The sequence below is a fragment of the Polypterus senegalus genome, chromosome 10, assembly GCF_016835505.1.
Source record: "Polypterus senegalus isolate Bchr_013 chromosome 10, ASM1683550v1, whole genome shotgun sequence".
Lineage (NCBI taxonomy): Eukaryota > Metazoa > Chordata > Cladistia > Polypteriformes > Polypteridae > Polypterus > Polypterus senegalus.
In genome coordinates, this window is record NC_053163.1 from 28,579,797 (window position 1) to 28,596,074 (window position 16,278).

The 16,278-nt window shown below is 40.9% G+C and overlaps 1 protein-coding gene across 1 annotated transcript in view; it reads right to left on the reverse strand.

Moving 5' to 3' along the window:
- LOC120536985 (caspase recruitment domain-containing protein 10-like) overlaps nt 1–1,569 on the reverse strand; it is a 157,658-nt gene extending 156,089 nt beyond the window's left edge. Inside the window, exon 1 of the mRNA XM_039765574.1 lies at nt 691–1,569. The gene's annotated coding sequence lies outside the window, so the exon portion shown is untranslated. The remainder of the gene's footprint in view (nt 1–690) is intronic.
- Nucleotides 1,570–16,278: the final 14,709 nt, after the last annotated feature.

The following is a 16,278-nucleotide window of genomic DNA, read 5'->3' on the forward strand; positions in this document are numbered from 1 at the left end:
TGGAGTCCCGTCCAGGGATTGCTCCTGCCGTGTGCCCTATACTTTGCTCGGACAGGCTCCAGCTTCCCCATAATCCTTCCCTGCTTAAGTGGGCCATAAAATGGATGGCTAGATGGATAGATGGATGAATTTTGTGAACATCACCCAGGTGGAGAGCATGTTTCAGGAATCAGAAATGTAAAACCCACAGTGCATAATTCACATCAAACAGCTCATTCTAAGATGCATGATAAATATGAGTTATGCATTACACAGAACACTGAATGGGCCATAAGAAGGTTGTACAATGAGCACATTAATATAAATAAGAAGGTCCAAACGACATCTTTTTGTTTATGAAGTTAAGCCTCAGGTGAAAACTTTTGACCTAATTTAATGTAAGTTATCGTATGCGACTATAGCTGACTATGCAATTCATAAAACGTAGGAAGGGAACGATATGATATGACGTGCATGTTTAATGATTGATCAACCTTCGGTCAGGTATTTCATTAAAGATATCTATTTAATTATTAATAATTGTTATTATTTTACAATATCCTGGAACTTCTCTTATGTTAATGTGTATCCACACTTTGAAAAGTTTGACTAGTAGTAGTAGTAGAAACAAGCATAAGTAAATTAGACATCAACAGGCGCGCGATCGCAACACAGCAGAAGTCCAAAGAACTTGAAAGTTTTACCGCTTACTTTCAGATGCGACGCGCCGGTTCTCCCCTTTGCAATCCGCCAGGTCCTGTTGCGTGCGGCGGATCCTTCTTGTCGCTTTGCCAGTCGAGCTGGAAAAAAATAAAGCACGGCGACTCAATGGCTGCTGCGAGGAGGCGTGTAATGTAACGACAGCATAGGCGAGCCCAACATGGGGCTCCGCCAGGGAAAGTAAACTCGAGTTCGAACAGGCAGGCTGAGAAGTGAGCGCGCCTCAGGAATGCGATTGGCAGGTGCCGCGGGGGCTGGGACACCCACTCCGCCGCCAGAGAGAAGGTGGCGCCGCAGTCGGCGTGCTTGAGTGAGAGACGCTGGGTTAAATGTGAGGACCGAATTGGATTCAGATTATCGGTGTTGCAGACTATCCTTAAGTATCTGTCCTAATGGCGTGCATGTGTGTCTGGATGTCTGTCTACCTTTTCGTTACTTTAAAGCGGGTTTATAGAATGCGATCAAACGCACAACGTGTTGCCCGATTTACTGTTTAACAGCTGTTTTTGTTGTGATGCATGGGTTTTTTCTGTTTGTATTAGCCGGAAAGCTACTTTGAGTGTCATGACAGTGTGAAGGCCCGTGTGCGATTGCGTTCCTTTGTGATCAGAACGCAATGTACTTCACAGATCGTCGCCTGAGAGTTAACGATTAACAGTGTCTCCCGTGCGCTGAGAGGTCGTTTCCGCTGTTTATTTGAGGAGCTCAGTGAAGGATTCGTTCTGGAGAAGGTTCGCATAATGCACAAGCTTCTCTTTAGGTTTCTCTTTTTCTGATCCACGTTTATTGCGTTGACATACATATCCTAACCGCAGCGTCACCTTTTTTTCTCATCTTATACTTTCTATGTGTTTTTAAAGCTCTTTTTTTCCCAGCACGTCTGTTTGTGGGCGTATGCCTGTGTGAGCTGGAGACAACAAACTGCCAAGAACAACATCCTGTGACTTGAAGAGCCGACTCGCTCGACTAGATTGTTTGATAATCCAGATGTTTTAAAAAGAGTATTGTATTACTTAGTGGGAAGAAGCTGTCGGCACATGACAGAAATATGTGGAGAAATTCAAATTAATAAAGATTAAACCTGACATCATGAGTGATCATGGTTACATGTCTTGACTTCTTGCACCTCGTGATTAAGAGAATGCTTAATTCGTGGGAAATAACACAGTCAGTCCTCTCAAGACATCGTAACACTGCATGAGTTCTTAGAAGGTATTACAGGTATGAAGAGAAGGAAAAAAAAACAATACTGAGCTGATTTTACATTAACATTGTATATGAAATAATTCTACATGTGAGAGTATACATTAGAAATGATGCCTATTATTTAGTATTAATAACACAATATGAGATAATGTGAAAAAACTGATATTGGTTTTATTGGTGTTTAAGGAAAAAAGTTTAAACTGAAAATGAATAGCATTCCTGTGCTTAAAGTTTATGAACACGTTTAGCTTTGTGTTGTATTACAGAAATATATGTACCTGAACTCATAATCTATTTTTAAAATTATATCCCTTTCCACTCAGAACATGGAATGTGAACTCACAAATTATTAGACTACAAAAAAAAAAAAACAATTCACCATGTACAGACCCCTTCATTTTCTGTACACTTTATTGTGTTGTAGATTTAATTTTAAATACATAAATGTGATATTTTGGCCCACCAGTCAGATATCCAATTTCCTTCCGTGTGCACATTTTGTGTTTAAATATATCGATTAAGTTTACTGCAATGAGAAGTGAAGCAGAATGAAACATTTTGAACCGATTACAATATGCAAGCCTTCGAGGCAGCTAAACTGAAGAAGGGGCCTGAGTAGCCTCGAAAGCTTGCATATTGTAATGAATTCAGTTAGCCAAGAAATGGTGTCATTTTGCTTAACTTCTCATTGCATTCATAATAGCTAACATGGTACAACACCTTCCTACTACATAGGTTTACTGCTAATTTGTAGCCCACGACTAGAATCAGCGTTACATCCTTTGGTTTGGCCGTCCTATCCAACAGTGGCTGCTATAACTCTGTGAAGTCACAATGGCTTTGCAAAGCATCAAGGGGGCACACAGTTCATCTAATCCAGGCACACGGCAAATCTCCAGGAAGATATTTGGCAAACAAGATCACCGATAAACAGCCTTGGTGAATTTCAGTGATCAACGGTATCGTTGACCTATGCAGCTCTACTCCAGAGGCAGCTGGAGAGGCTTGGAGATCCCTGGGTGTTATTTTATGATTGCCTTTCACCTCTTGTCCTTGTCACCCTGAGTGAAACTTCTTACCAAGGGCTCCTATTGTTTTAGATTTCTTCTGGTTGGATTCAATTTTTGCCTAAGAGTAGCTTTCTGGTGTCTGGATCTTTTCGAAATGACTTTATAACCTTGTCAAAAGTGATGAGCATCCACTAATTTTTTCCTCCGCCCTGTTAATGTTTCTTTACTTTAACACCTGACCGACTCCCCTAACACACCATTTCAGATCTTCAGCTTCATTGGTTAACACTCTGTGTATGACCCACGTGGTCTTGCTTTGTCTTAATGGAAGGCCTGGAGCTACAGATTCTCTTCTTTTAACATCCGCACCATTTCTTCGTACTGTGTGGATTATTTTCCATATTGTACATTCACTGTTAAAACATTCAAACTGGTGAATAATTATATGTTTTTTTTTTCAATTAGGAAGAGACATGATCTAATTAAATGTGCATTTTATGGTCTAAAAAATATATTCAATCAGTTCATAAACTTTCAAGCATTACATTATAGGTAATGCTTATACCATGTGGGAGATGAATACTTGATGTATGAGAAAAGATATTTGGTTCAAAATATTGTTTTATGCATAATACTTAGGTTTGAAAATGAATGCATGCACAATTAAAATGCATATGTGAAAGAAAATGTAATTAAAGAGGGTGAAAGTAATATTTAAATTTATGCATGTGAATGATACTCAAAGTATATGAAAAACTATGCCACATAGCAAAGAAATGATTCTTGTGAATTAAACTGAATTTTTAAATGGCATGTGAAAGGCAAAAGAAAGGTGACTCTGCATAAGAGGTAACTGTTAAATATAGCAAAAAATTATTGCTTATTGGACCTCTCTGTGACAAAATATTATGTAATGCAACATAAAGTTCCATGATGCACTTTATTATTGATATCTCATTTAATAAGTAATAATGCTCAGTAAGGCGATCCTAAAATTGTCCCTAGTGTGTGCTTAGTGTGTGTGCCCTGCCGCAGGGTTTGTTTCCTGCCTTGCACCCTGTGTTGGCTGGGATTGGCTCCAGTAGACCCCCGTGACCCTGTAGTTAGGATATTGCGGGTTGGATAATGGATGGATGGATAATGCTCAGTAAAAAAGAAAGAAATATGTAACAGATGAAGGAAAATGCTTAAATAATCTAATACTTCAGACATTAGAAATAACAGTTAATCCATGAGAGACAATAAAACACTTATGAGCCATAATGCTTGATAGTAGCTTTTAATACTTGATCACATCCTTATCTAATTATGTTATCATTCTTAATACGGTATGTGAAAAATTACAATCAGTGTGGTTAGCACATATAAAATACATTGTTCTATGTGAGTGAAATCTTAATGATTCTGATAGATAGATAGATAGATAGATAGATAGATAGATAGATAGATAGATAGATAGATAGATAGATAGATAGATAGATAGATAGATAGATGTGAAAGGCAATACCTGATTGGTAGATTAATAAATAGATAAGGAAGGCACTACATGATAGAATGGAAAAATATCAGCTGCCTTGCAAGAAGGACACTAGGGTTCACGTTCAAGTTACTCCCTGCATGGAGTCTGAACCTTCTTGTCATGTCTGTGTGGGTTCTTCCAGGTGTTCCAGGTTCCTCTCACAGTCCAAAGACGTTCAAGTTAAGTGAGCTGGCATTTTTAATTTGGCCTACCGGATAGATAGATAGATAGACAGATAGATAGATAGATAGATAGATAGATAGATAGATAGATAGATGTGAAAGGCAATACCTGATTGGTAGATTAATAAATAGATAAGGAAGGCACTACATGATAGAATGGAAAAATATCAGCTGCCTTGCAAGAAGGACACTAGGGTTCACGTTCAAGTTACTCCCTGCATGGAGTCTGAACCTTCTTGTCATGTCTGTGTGGGTTCTTCCAGGTGTTCCAGGTTCCTCTCACAGTCCAAAGACGTTCAAGTTAAGTGAGCTGGCATTTTTAATTTGGCCTACCGGATAGATAGATAGATAGATAGATAGATAGATAGATAGATAGATAGATAGATAGATAGATAGATAGATAGATAGATAGATAGATAGATAGATAGATAGATAGATACACACACTACTAAATTAAAAAGAAAGAAAATCCTCTGCCTTGACACTCCCAGTCCCAGTGAGGCATTATGCAGGTGTATTGTTGTCGATATAAAGGACCCCCATTTGCTTTTTTTTTGTCACACTTCTGTTGAATGATTCATTAGCTGAAAGTCCTCAGAGAGAGGATGTGCAGATTTGTTCATAATGGCACTCATCCATCCATCCATTTTCCAACCCGCTGAATCCGAACACAGGGTCACGGGGGTCTGCTGGAGCCAATCCCAGGGCACAAGGCAGGAACCAATCTCAGGCAGAGTGCCAACCCACCGCAGGACACACACACACGCACCAAGCACACACTAGCGCCAATTTAGATACGCCAATCCACCTAACCTGCATGTCTTTGGACAAACCCACGCAGACACGGGGAGAACATGCAAACTCAACGCAGCGAGGACCCGGGAAGTGACCCCGGGTCTCCTAACTGCGAGGCAGTAGCGCTACTGCTGTGCCACTGTGCTGCCCTAATGGCACTCAGGTTTGTTTTAATTCTCTCTGCTACTACTTACAGGGGGTCCTGAGTACATCCTATAACTGACCTTTGAATTAGCTTGTTGATTCGGTGGGCCTCACCTGAATTGATGTTACCAGTCCAGCACACAACAGCATAGAAAATCTCGCTGGTCATTACAGAGTTTAGGAAGATGTGAAGAATGTCACTTCCCACTTCAAATGAACGCAGTCTCCTAATATAGAAAAGCCAGTTCTGCCTTTTCTTATATAATTACTCTGTGTTACGAAACCAGTCCAGCTTGTTATTGCTCTGGTCCTAAAGTACGTGTAAGAACTGCCCACCTCTAGATCCACTCCTTTAATAGAGACTGGACATAGAGGCTGTTTGGTTTGGTGAAAGTGAATAAGCTAATAAGAAAGTGACTTTTATTCTGTCTCAATATACCCGATTAATGCAGAATCATCTGAGAATTTCTACAAGTTACATAGCCTGCTGTTATTTTTATAGTCGGAGGTGTACAGAGTGAAGAGTAAAGCAGTCAGGCCTGTTCCTTGTGGTGCTCCAGTGTTGCTCACATCTGTATCAGAGACACAGTCCTTGAGTCTCACAAACTGTGGTCTCCCAGAGTCCATTACCCAGGACACCACAGGCTCACCCACCTGCATATCTCTGGGTTAACCTCTTAACAGGTATGGCTGGATGATACTGAAGATGCCTGAGAAATCAAAAAACATAAGCCTCATAGTGCTGCCAGCTTTGTCCAGGTGAGAATAAGCCTTGTGGAGCAGACAGATAATTGCATCCTCCACTCCAGTCTTTGTCTGATAGGCAAACTAAAGTGGGTCCAGGTGGTCTACCACAAGAGGATTCATATAGTCCATGACCAGTGTCTCAAATGTCTTCATGATGTCAGACGTAAGTGCCACTGGTCTGTAGTCATTAGGTGATGAGGTGCCTGCTTTGTTTGGAACAGGAACAATGGGCTGTACATACTGTAAATTATTGCTAAAAGAAGCATATAGATTGAGCAGATTTATATTTTATAAAAGGATGGGCTATATGCCATAATGATCGGGAGGGAGAAACATCACAAATTCCAAAAGCATAAAAAAAGGTGTTTTAATAGACACACAAAGGAGTGATAAGCAAGAAGAGAATCCAGAGTGTCAGATACAGTAGGCATGACTAAAACAAATACTATATGAGTCAGTGGGCCTGCCTACATAATGTTTTGGCTTTTAACTGCTGCCAGAGATGGCATACAACCTAGTCCATTATAGCTCACTCAGTCCTGTGGTTATACCACCAGATCTCCAGATGCAAGGGCACTACAGTTTGACTATCATGATGTCTGTCCCTAACAATGAGCAGGGAGTCATATGTTCTTAGCAGGAACACCATTCCATATATATATTGTGCCCACCAGGGAGCGGACCTGATCCCCAACCCCAACACAAACAAACGTGGACACAAATTCAGTATACACTTTTTTTTATTATTTTCCTTTGGGAAACGTCTTCCCCATTTCCCACCTGCACAGTTCTAAACACAGCAAAGGTGGGCACACACCAATGTCTTTTCTTCTCTCTTCTTCTCTTTTTCTCTCTCCCTCTCTGTGTCTCTCTCTCTCTCTCAATCTGCCTCCACTCCTCCTGAAAAGCTTTGTCCTCCACCTCCTGACACTGGCTGCCGGAATGAAGGTGGGCGGCTCCTTTTATTTTGCACCTGGGAGTACTCTTGTTAATGGCTTGTTATATTGTAATGGTGGCTTGTTAATGAAATCCGGAAGTACTACCAAGTGTGGCGGAAGCCCGGCAAATTAGGGCTCTGCAGCTACCCCATGGTCTGTTCTATCCCCTGGACCTACCAGTTCATTGGCATCCTGGCTGGGTAAGGGTCCTGGCTGTCTGCCACAATATATAAATATATATATATATATTTCTCTTCTGGTTCGTCCTGCTTCCATTTCAAAGCGGTCCCGCCCACACGCAGCCAACATGGCATTTCTCGATTCCTATTCGTCCTCTTCCAAACTCTTCCCCACGCTGCCTGCGGCTCCTCTTCAAAACCGGTCCCGCCCACACGCAGCTGACACGTAGTCCACCAACGCACTCAGCAGACATACACACAATCCTCTTCTCATTACCACAGGTACTTCTTCACCTAATTCCTGTCTTCCTGTATAGGAGTACAACATTGAGAATCCAGACTAGCAGTGCAAACACTGTCATGCACTATACTGGCCTGCTGAGTGTAATACATCCAACAAGTACTCGAGGTGCTGCCACAATGGTAAAGTAGCTTTACCACCTTTGCGGGAGTCACCTGTGTCTTTACAACAGCTTCTTACACAGCAAACATCAGAAGGTAAAAATTATCGTGAACACATTCGAGAATACAACTCTTCACTAGCGTTTGCTTCCATGAGTGTACAGATAACTCAACCTCCTGGCCACAGACATTATTTTTTAAAAATACACGGGCAAATTTATCACCAAATCTCTCCACTATACACTAACACTTCTACCTCTCCAGGATATGGACAGTTGTATGTTTTTGACACAGCACAAGCTACTGAAGTGCACTTACAAAATAAAGCAAACGCTGCAGGCAGCGAAAATTTACTTTTCCAGCTAGAGTCCATGCTCAGAACCATCAACCCCTTCGCTAAATCATACAAACACGTGAATGAAATCACTCAGTCCAATCCAACAGCATCTGTATGAATGGTTTTCAAGGAAACCCTGGGCAGGATTTACGATGAAACAATGCCCCGACATGTCACGCCGATGTTGCAGCGATTTTCGTCGGAGAAGATGGCGAACCCCCTGCCAAAAGGGACATTTGCAGCTATCCCAGAGGCAACTACTGTAAACAGATTTCCACGCTCAATATAAATTGCGATCCTATGGCTTACCCACTTTCATTCCCTTACGGAGACATTGGCTCACACAAAGATTTACAACATGTTCCCGATAAAAGAACCACAAACCGAATCAGGCTTACTCAATGCCAATTTTACGCGTACAGATTATTAATGAGGAACATTTAGTATTTTGCACTCCAGCGGCAAACTATTCCAATAGTACGTCGTAGATGCATATGTTAAAACAGAGGGTGCGTGTCTCAACTATCTCAGATTGCATCAACAAGATCTGCGCATGGAACAATACAAAGAACTATCAGATGCACTGCAAGCAAAGGCTGAAAATAACAACGTACGTGTAGACAAAATGATCATATTACTGTCCAAATTTCCAGGAAGTCCAAGATACATGCAACAAAACTATTGTTGTACGTGGCTTTTTTTAGGGTTAGATCTTTCGACTCAGTATTTGTCATCTCCAGCAAAACACCTATTCTCAACTGCGTCTTTCAAGAAGTATTCCTTTCTTCTTGATTTCTGAATTCCTTTTTCACCGTTTTCCGTTCCTGTTCTTACACCGCCATATACTACGGCGGGCGTCGGCTAGTATATATATATAACATTCTAAGTTCTGAATCACAATCTTATTATTTAGGTGGTTACCTCCCAGGTAACTCTTGTGATTAGTCAGCAAACATCTGCCACGTCCTTTCAGTTGCAAGAAGCAGCTCATAGATATGTGATGCAGTATTTGCTACATAATACAAAGAGTACATGATATGTGTTCTGCACTTATTGGGGCTCATCAGGTATTCGCACTTTTGCATCCCCTTAAGGCAGGGGTGTCTAACTCCGGTCCTGGTGGGCCACAGTGGCTGCAGGTTTTCATTCGATCCCTTTTCCTAATCAGTGACCAGTTTTCACTGCTAATTAACTCTTTTTCCCTTCATTTTAATAGCCCTGTTTTTATTGATTCAGTCCTCTGAATTGATTTGTTTCTTCATTAAATGGCAGCCAAACAGAAATAAGACGTGAAACGAGCCAACAGATGACCAGCTAAACTGGAACATCAAGCTCCGGCCAATTTCACTCCAACCAGTTTCTTAATGAGAAGCCAATTCTTCTGTTAATTAAAGCCGTTATAAAAATCATGACTTGTTGCTGCTCTCATTCTGTTGATTTTCTGTTTTTCCTAAGACCACTGTCAAGATGTTTTGGTGACCTGAGCAGACCAACATGATTAAGACCTTCTCCTTTCATATGACAGCTTGTTTTGTGTTTAATTCTTGTTTGGCTGCTCATTAAGAATAAAAGATATAACTAAGAGGTCTGAGTCACGTCAATTAAGAGAAATTAATCAGCAGCAAAAACGGCTAACTAATTAAGAAGATGGTTGATAGGGTGAAGATCAGAGTGCAGTATTATATTCTTAGTTCTGAATCACAACCTGATTATCTAGGTGGTTACTTGCCAGGTAATGCTTGTGGTTGGTCAACCAGCAGGCAAACATCCACCACATCCTCTCAGCTGTGAGAAGTAACCATCTAAATAATCAGATTGTAATACTGTACTCCAATCTTCATCCTGTCAAATAAGCGAACCAGCCACCATGGGGTAACATCAGAAGGCTCACCTCATGCACTGATATCTGAGATTTGATCATTATAAGGGGATGCAAAAGTGTGTACACCTGATGAGCCCCAAAAAAGGGCGAGACATGTGTCTTGTACTCTTTGTATTGTTTGGCAGATACTGTATCACATATACTGCAGTGGGCTGGTACCCTGCCTTGGGTTTATTCCTGCCTTGCGCCCTGTGTTGGCTGGGATTGGCTCCAGCAGACCCCATGTGTTACGATATAGCGGGTTGGATAATGACTGACTGACTGAGTGACTGACTGTATCAGATATATGTTTACTATTTATTACCTTTTGATGCAAGGAAATTATTTGTTAGGATATGTCCTAGTTTAACAGCTTGCTTATTCTGAGTCTCTTCCACAATTTCAGTAATGTGACAGCAATATCATTCTAATGCTTTGATGTACAAATCTAGATAACCACCTGTTTAGCTTGTCAAAGTGCTTTTCTGTGTTAGAAATGTTCTATTTTTGAAGTCAGGCTGGACATTGCACCAGCGCACTGTACGGCGGGCTCCCAGAAATATTCTTAGCAAAATATAAACTTGGTATAATTAGGTGATATCATCTCATCTATTAAAGAATATGAAAGACGCCTAATTTACTAAGATGTAGGCACTGCTTAGCACTTATCTTTTGGTGCTCTAACCCTAAGCTCTGTCTTTTCTCTGTCAAATTTAGTAGAACATAGGTTTGCATAAACTAGAGATGTAAAAGCTGGAAGAAAATGAAATTTGAAACTAGATGCATTCTGACAAAGTGGCTTCAAGCCCAATATTGCACACTTAGTTTGCTTATTGGGTGAAACGGGGGCACACAGTGCTCCTTGTGCAGAGTTTGCAAGTTCTCCCTGTGTCTGAGTGGACTTCTTCTTACAGCCCAATTGATAATGCATTTGTCTATCCTGTGATGCGCTGGCACACTGTCTAAGAACTGTTCCTGCCTTTCACCCTGTGCTTCCTGGGACAGGCTCCAGCTTCCTCTTGATCCTGCTCTGGATAAGATGATTTAGAAAGTGGATGTCAGTCAGTAAGTCATTATCCAACCCGCTATATCCTGCAGGAGCCAATCCCAGGAACAAATCCCGGGTAGGGTGCCAGCCCACCACAGGGCACACGCTCACCAAGCACACACACTAGGGACAATTTAGGACTGCAAATACACCTAACCCGCATGTCTTTGGACTGTGGAAGGAAACCGGAGCACCTGGAGGAAACCCACGCAGACACGGGGAGAACATGCAAACTCCAAGCAGGGAGGACCCAGTAAGCGAACCCGGGTCTCCTAACTTACGAGGCAGCAGCGCCTCCACTGTGCCACTGTGCCACCCCTGAAAGTTGATGTGTTTATTCAATTTATTCTTTATAAATATTATCACATAGTGAATTGCTCAATCAGTTCAGTTGTCATACCGCATGTGCTTCAGAACAGATCTTCCACTGGAAGCTAAGCATGTTTGGGCCCGGCCAGTTCTTGGATGGATCACCATCTAAGAAATGCTTAGGTTGCTGCTGGAAGAGATGTTGGTGAGAGAAGTAGGGAGCACTTACCCTGTGGTCTGTGGGGGGATCGCAATGCCTCAGTGCAGTGATAGGGACAGTGTGTTGTAAAAATGGCGCCGACCTTCAGATGAAATGTAAAAGCGATGTCCTGACCCTCTGTGGTCATTAAAGATCCCTGGGTATCTTTTGAAAAGAATAGGGTTTATCCCATTGTCCAGACTAAATTGCCCATCAGGGCCTTGTCCATTCTGGCCCCCTAATCATCCCCTTTCTCTAACTGGCTATCTCTCTCATTCCTTCACCACCTAACATCTAGGGTGTGGTGAGCATACTGGCACAATAATGGCTACCGTTGCATCATCCAGATGGGTTCTATACACATTGTTGGTGGTTGAAGTGGCTCCCCTCTGTCTATATAGTGAGAAAAGAGCTAATAAATGCAGTTAGTTATTATTATTATTGGTATTATTGGTATTTGGCTTGACTAATATGTGTAATAAAGAACGATAGCTTTGCAAGTCTAGCAGCTGTAAACTGGACACATTTAATCCGTCATCTCACAAATGCAAAGCTTTCTAAGCCCTTGTGAACCTTCCTTCTCCTGTCAGCTTTCAGGACAGTCCAAGGAACTTCTTCGTATCTAAAGTATGAATACCAGTCACGCACTAAACAGAGGGAGCTGGGCTTTCACATAAAGTCATTTCTGCATGTAACGCTTACCATTGTGAATTTCCCCTTGGGATTAATAAAGTATCTATCTATCTATCTATCTATCTATCTATCTATCTATCTATCTATCTATCTATCTATCTATCTATCTATCTATCTATCTATCTATCTATCTAGTGTTGCCCTTATAAATGATGGAAAGCACGTGTAAAACTGATATTTCACTATAACCGCTTGGTATTTAAAAAAACCTTTGGCACGGGAACCTTTTTCCGTTTGTGAGGAAGGAAGGAATATATTTTAAAGCCAGTTTGTCATCACACAGAGAATGAATGAGTTACTGGTAGTGAAACTATTCTGCAAAAATAAATGATACAGTTTGAACTTGGAGAAAAAAATAATAATTCTAAAATTACAGAAAGGATGTGCTGCAGATATGAACAAAATAAAGGAAAACTAATTACCTTACATACTTAGCTCTTTTTCTGAAATATGATGTTCAATGGATGGTGCTAATTATTCCAAATTTTTCAAATGACTGCCTCTAATTAGCAGGTATATTTGCTCTTTAGAATTTTTTGAAGGTGCCTTATTTCATATATTACTTAGGAAGATTTAAGATTAAAATACATGTTTTTCATAGTCATTATGATTATTTTAATTACTTTTCTCTTATTTGCAGATATATTGTTTAAATTAAGCCTTCTAAGTAGTTGGTTCCCTCAAATGGAAATGGAAACATTTTAAGAAAACAAGTCCTTACATTTTTTTATAGCGCTTTTCTCGCTACTCAAAGTGCAATACATAGTGAGTGTGGAGTCACTTTAACCACCACCAATGTGCAGCATCCACCTGGATGATGTGATGGCAGCCATTTTGTGCCAGTATGCTCACCACACATTAGTTGTTAAATGGTGAAGGGGTGAGAAAGAACAATTTAGAGACCAGGGATGATTAGGGGGCCATAAAGGACAATTTAGCCTGGTCATCAGGATACACTCTACTCTTTAAGAAGGATGTCCAGGGATTTTTATGACAACAAAGAGTCAGGATATCGGTTTTACATCTCACCCCATTTTTTTGCAGGACGGATGTGACATCACTACAGTTTCATGACTGACTTTGGAAAATTACTTTCGGAAGGTTTAGGCTGGTCTCGCCAAGTAAATTGTAAATCGTTTCAGGACGGAGGTTCATAAAATTACTTTTGGAAGGTTTCAGAGGGTCATGGACCTGCTCAAAAATTAAGCGATTAAAAATGAGAAGGAAAAACACTACATCAAATCAAACGGTACGCATCATTGTGAAGTTTGGAGGTTTTCTGCCATCACGTCGTGTCATAGATCAAGCTGAACAATGTGGATCATTTCTGTGAACTATTAACATTTACCTTGTGTTTGGGTCTGTGGAAACCATTTTACAACGCTTTGCAAAATGTACAGTTTTTATAATTATAATTAAAAACAATAGTAATAATGATAACAACATGACTGTGTTGCTTTCTGCCATCTTTTGTCTGTGCTTGAGAATTCTGTGTTCGTGCCTAGAAATGGAGACTCGTTGTGTTTGTGGTGATGTCACTTCTGTCCTGAAACTGAGGGTCTAGCCCTGCGGTGACATATGGTGCTGTCTCTGTCACTGTTCTGGGTATTGGGATCCACGTTCAGACCAGAGGGTAAGTGCCCCCTGCTGGCCTCAACAACAGCTTTTAAATTTATAGTGTCTATAAAAAGAATTAACATTTTATTGTTATACAACGTTAAATCACAATGGATTTAATTTGGCTTGTATGACGCTGATCACCAGAAAAAGCCACTTTAACGTGAAAGTGAAAACAGATCTCTACAAAGTGATGTAAATTAATTACAAATATAAAACACAAAATAACTGATCATGTAAGTTTTAGTCAGTCATCATCCAACCCACTATATCCTAACACAGGGGTCTGCTGGAGCCAATCCTAGCTAACACAGGGCGCAAGACAGGAACAAACCCCAGGCAGGGTGCCAGCCTACCGCAGGGCACACATACACCCAATAGGGACAATTTAGGATTGCCAGTGCACCCAACCTGTATGTCTTTGGACTGTAGGAGGTGACTGTAATACCCGGAGGAAACCCACACAGACATGGGCAGAACATGCAAACACCACGCAGGGAGGACCCGGGAAGCGAACTCAGGCCTCCTTACTGTGAGGCAGCAGCGCTACCACTGTGCCACCCTGCATGTAAGTATTAGCCCCCTTTATAATATGACAACCCCAAATTATTACTGGTGCAGTCATTTGGTGTCAGAAGTCATATAATAACTTCAATGGAGATCACCAGCCTGGGGTTTCGTTGATTCTGATATCTGGAAGTTCCTACTTGTGGCAAGTCAGTATGGAGGACTAACCTACACAATTAAGACAAACAAACTCCCCAAGCAACTCCAAGAAAAAGTTATTGAAAAGCACAGGTCACTCGATGGAGACAAGAGAATATCCAAGTCACTGAATGCCCTTTGGAGTCAAGTTATCATCGACATGTAAAAAATGGAAAAAGTATGGCTCAGCGGTATATCTACTAGAGAAGGATATTCAGAAAAACTGAGTGATCGTGCAAGAAGATGAACACTAGTGTGCGAGACCACCAAGAGAAAGGAGTTAGAAGGCACAGTAAAGTAGATTGAAGAGGAACAACTGTTGCTTGGGTGCTTCACCAGTTACATCTTTATGTTAGAGTGGCAAAGAATAAAACCCTAATTACAAAAAAAAAAAAGAAAAGAAACAGTCCTTGCCAGAATGAACATGGAAACTCTGAAGTCAGCTGGAGAAAGTTCTGTGGTCTGATGAGATCAAAATCAAAGTTTTTGGCAGTCAGACTAAATGCCAAGTTTGAACTCTGCACATTATCAAAAACTCACCATTCCGACTATGAAGCATGGTGATGGCAGCATCATGCTCTGAGGAATGGTTCTCGGCCGCAGACCCTGGAAGGCTTGTGAAGGTAGAGGGAAAATCAATAAAGAAAAATCCTGGAGGTGCAGTCTGCAAGAAACGTGCCCTTTGGGAGAAGTTTTTCAGCAAGAGAACAACCACAAGCACCAAGCCAAAGCTATACAGACAGGAATTGCTTAAAAAACAACATTATGAATGTCCTGGAGTGGTTGAGTTAGAGTCTCGATTTCAATACAATTAATAATTTGTTTCCAGACTTGAAAAAGAATGTTTACACAGGATTTCCGTGCAATCTGACAGAGCTCGACCGTTTCTGCAAAAAAAGATTGGGGGAAACGCGCAGTGTGCAGACTGATAGAGAAAGAGAGAACGACTAAGACCTGTGCACACAGACTCAAGGCTGTCATGGTTCCCAAAGGTGCATCTACTAAATACTGGATACTTATGTGATCATTATTGTGTGTTATATATGTGTAATTTAGATAACTTTGCAAAGATCTGTTTTCTCTTTCACTACTGATGTATCCATTTAGTCGTTTCCAGCTTTTGACAGTTCTCTGGAGCAGCTTCCTCCTTGCCTTTCTGTCTTGAGCAGCATCTCTTAGCTGCTGCAAACTCATGCCTGTGTTATTTTTGATGATATACAGTATATCTGATATTTTTGTTGTTGTCCTGGCTTTCATGCTCCAATGACTTTACCAAGCATGATTCCTTCCTCTAAAGTGTTGGCACACATCACATGTACAAAGTAAGTCAGTCTTAGCTTGGTGCTCATTCCTTTCAAAGTGATGTCTGTCCTGATGTGACTTCTCTGTTTGTAACTTTCTCTGTCCATGACTTTCTCCAGCACCATAATTCAAATGCATCGATCTTTTGTCTGCTGCCATTTTCCTAGTCATACATAGCAATGGGGAAAATGATGGCGTGAACAAGTCTGCTTTTAGTTGCAAGATGGATGTCTTTGCATTTCCAGATCTTCTTCTTGCTCATCATTTCGTTTTGACCCCATTTGCAACTGAATCAGCACATCAGTTGATTCTTGATCCCAAGAAAAAAAATTTGAACATTGTCAGTCTTTATTATTACTACTGTCAGACACATGCGCATGGGAGGC